Source organism: Pipistrellus kuhlii, unplaced genomic scaffold (assembly GCF_014108245.1).
Source record: "Pipistrellus kuhlii isolate mPipKuh1 unplaced genomic scaffold, mPipKuh1.p scaffold_m20_p_7, whole genome shotgun sequence".
Classification (NCBI taxonomy): domain Eukaryota; kingdom Metazoa; phylum Chordata; class Mammalia; order Chiroptera; family Vespertilionidae; genus Pipistrellus; species Pipistrellus kuhlii.
Genome location: NW_023425573.1, coordinates 1,274,339 through 1,278,583, shown reverse-complemented (window position 1 = coordinate 1,278,583; position 4,245 = coordinate 1,274,339).

Here is a 4,245-nt window from a genome sequence, read left to right as displayed (position 1 = left end):
TCTGGCATGAGTCTCTGAACTCATTTTCATGATTGCTTTAAATATTTGGGGCTGTTGGCATGCCAACAGGGGAACCCACACTAAGGAGGGAGAGGAATTTTCTAGCTGCCTGGGTCCTGTCCAAACACAGAAATGTGCCAGAGGCAGGGGAGCGTCTGAGAAAGTGCCAGATTGGGTTGAACTAAATCACTTTTCTACCTGGCTCAGGGAGCAGGAATTTTGGCAGGAGTCAGAAAGTGAGAGGACACAGAGGCCTGGGGCGATAGTGTGTGTGTGTGTGTGTGTGTGTGTAGGGGGTGACTTGGGGGGGGTGACATTCCGGGAAACCCAGGAGGAACCATGATGGAGGTGAAAGGGCAGCAGCGGCAGGTCTGGAGGTGCAGTGACTGTGCCTGAATCAGTGATGAGCCTCCTGGATGCAGACAGTCTTGGGAGCCAATATTGAAAACCAGGTAGACAGGAAGACAGGAGGAGACTGAAAATCTTGTCATGGGAAAACTTGGAGGCCACAATAAAAACAAAAACAAACACACATGAGCATCTCTGTAAGGAGAGGCCTCACAGTTCACCCATGCAGCCCTGCTACTTGAGAGATCAGGAGACAGAAGTTCAGAGAGGAATGGGGTGACCAAGTTTGAGGGTTCATGTTGGTAGGACCTGGACTTGAGCCCAGCTCTCTTTGTTCCTTTCCCACAGCTTCTACCTGCTCAAGGGCTGGACGGGAGCTAAAATGATGTCCTGCAAATTTCCTCAGCAGGTGTTATAAATACAATAGAAAGTCTGGCTTTGCTTGGTGAGTTCTTGCTGCATGCTAGGCACAATGCTAAGAGGTTTATCTCAGAGCAGCCGTCTGAGGGAGACAGTTATAGCCTCATTTCAGAGATGGGGAAACAGAATCAGAGACTACATGATTTGCACAGATCAACCAGCTACTGAGCACTGAGGTCCAGATTATAACTCAGAGACTGCCTGATGCTAGAGCTCATGCTTTTAACAGCTACTTTCTAAAATCTTTCTTGCCTGACCTTTTCAGAGTTCTGGAGCCTGGATCAAAGAAGGATGGTCTGAAAGTTTTAGATACAAATACAACAGACCAGCCCTCCTGACAGTGAAGCTTGAGGCAGATAGATATGGGTGTCTGAAAGGGGCATGACTGTTTTCTTCCCTAAAGACTTTTCAGTGCAGAAGGGGCCTGTGGCTAGGAGAGCAGAGATGGATAGATGACCTGTGGTTGGCTGCTGATTCAAGAGTGGGCTCTGAGATGAGGCAGCCCTAAAGAGCAGGAGAGGAAGGAGACAGAGATTCCTTACTCATTTCCTGAATTGGCCGCTAGCTTTAGAGCTCTGCTGTCTAAATAAACTTTTAAAGGAGGACAACAACCTTAAAATTCACACACTCCACATTTACAGAGAAACTCCAAGCTCGCAAAATGCTGTTTCACATATTCTCACTGATGCTTACAACAAGGCTGGGATACTATTCCCACTTTGAAGTTAAGCACACTTAACTCAGAGAAGTTGAGTGACTTGCTCAAAGTCATCCAGCTAATGTGCAGCAGTGCCAGGATCAGAACTCTACATGGAAATCCTTCATCTTGACGTCACTTCCACTGGGCAATGGAGCTGGTGAAGATGTTGCTGGAAGCTTCATTGTTTTCTCAGAAGCTGATGATCCTACTCCCAGTTCTAGGCTTGCCCTGATTGGACTACAGAATGTCAGTCCAGTTTTCTTCTCCGTTCGTTGGTTCAAGAAAGACCATGTGACACAGTTCAAGCCATGAGAACTGCAGTATGGGGGTGGAGGGTGGCAGGGCGTTTAGAGAGATCCATCCTAAAGTTGATCAAAGGAAGGTGAGTGCAGAGGAGAAAGCTGGTTGGCAAGAGGATCTACCTTATGATAAAAGTTTGAGTAAGGATGATAGAGTTGGAAATGGAAAGGGAGAGACACTCCAGGAGATATTGAGAAAAAATGTCGTATTGATCTGATGATTGCTTATGGAGGATGAGGAATCCAAGATGCCTTTGAAGTTTCAAGCTTTGGTGACAAGAAGATGGAAACCAGGTGAGTGCCTGAGGGAGGTGCAAGGGAGGGAGCCAGGATATGGTGAATTTGGTGTTAGACTTGGGGACTGAAGTTGGTGGGATATGCACGTGAAGATGTAGAATTGGGACCTTAGTGTTGAGTGAAAACTAGAGGCGTCATCTGGAAAGCTGAGGGGATGATTGGAGTGGAGGAGATCTCCAAGAAAGAAACATGGAGAAAAAAGAGGAGACTGCTGAGGCTTGGCGCTGAAAAAGCAACTCACATTATATGGTCCCAGGAAAGGGCATGCAACAAAAGAAATGGAGGAGATATCAGATATCAAAGGAGAACCCAGGAAATGGAGGGAACCAGGGAACTAAGGATTTCAAGGAAGAGGGGTTAATATTGCTAAATCCTACTACTGCAGCAAGTTAGTGAAATCTAGGTTAGTGAAAGCAAGTATCTTGGGTATTTTAGAAGAGATCAGGAAGACAATGGACAACCCAGTGTCTTTATAAGTTGCTCATAGGAATGTAAATTGGAATAATCCTTCAGAAGGTCAATCGGGCAATATGTTTCAAAGGCTTAGAAATTTGTAAAATCGCTAATCCGGAAATTCTTCTTCAAGGAATACATTAACCCCAAAGACAATAATTAAAGTTTATTGAGTACTTTCTCAACCAATGACAAGATAGCACTGTTAAGCACTTTATATTTAATAATTTATTTTATCCTCAGGACAACTATATAAGTACATTGTTTCATGTAAAAGAATACTTTTTACAAGTAAGTTTTCATTTTGCAAATAAATAAAATAAGTCCTAGAGAGGTTATGTCATTTGAGAAAGATCTAGTGACAAAAGCATCTGACATTGGGATTGGGATTTAATGAGAACAGCTGCAAGGCCATTATTCTTAACTATCAGGACATCTTGCTTCTTGAAATGATTAGAAGTGAACACAAGGCTGCGCTCGGAGGGTGTTCATTTTAGCATTATAATAACAGGAAACAATCTAAATGCTTAACAGCTGGAGGTTGGATAAATAAAGCCTGACTTCTAAATGAGAGCATGCTATATAGATGTTCAAAATCACGTTGTAAAAGAATACGCAATGACAGGAGAAAATGTCAGTGATACATTTTTAAATGAGAATAGCTGTTTTAAAAGCAGTATGATTCAAAATATGAAAAAAGAAAGATATTTATTATTGTTCACATGTGTGTGCGCACTGGCAGACAGATCTGGCTTCTGTACCAGATTGCCATGCCATCACCAGTACCACTTTTCATCCCCACCCTGCTTGGCATGACAACCCATTCTCACACCCCAATCCATTTGGGGTAATTATCCATATGAATGAAGTGCACCATGTTTTAACAATGATAAGCAGGATGAGTTCCATTCCCAAAATGTCATTGTTTCCACTCAGGTCATTCTGAGAACACTTTCTCCATGAGGCAAGATCCTGGGGAGTGTTGACTAATGGAAATATTTGGGTGAAGATTATGGGATACTTTAGATTCATTGTGGCATTTAAGAATAGGCTTGGATGGGTCTCTCCAATGGAGGGGATTCTGAAAAGTGCCTAAAAAGAGGGTGTCTTGCCCTCTAGACCATGGAAAGTAGGCCATCAGTTTTATGTTGCAAATAGCTGAGCCCCAAAATGAGTCAAAAGGCCCACTAATCCTCTTGGCTTTCTGTCCTATGCTTCATCCCAGCTCTATCTCCATGTTCAGGCAAAGCCCTGAGCTGACTGCTTAGAGAAGTATCTAATTGAGATTCCTCCTTCAGTGCTTATTTCTGTGTCAATAAGGCCTTTGCTTGCCATGGGTAGCTGAATATATTGGCTGTTTCCTTTCCAATGCCAACCTAGTTTTTTGTTTTTTTTTTAAATATTCCCAAGCACATCTTCCTAGCTTTCTCCTTAGGGAATTTACAGCATTCGCCCTCTGTAACCCAGAAGGAAAAGAAGTGGAGGGATCAGGGGGCTGTGCTTGTGCAGATGCAGTCGTCTGATAGCACCTTGCTCTGGTTTCATTTACTTGCATAGTCCTCTCGGAGAGGGCTTGGGTGGAAGGTCTTTCCAACATGTCAAGGTCTTCAGTGTCTCCTATAGGCTTTACTCTGTGTGATATCAACAAGGCAAGTCAGAGAATGGGCTCTTCATTTATAGACGAGGAGACCGAGGCCCAGTGTAGTTGTCTGTTCCAAAAGGACACTG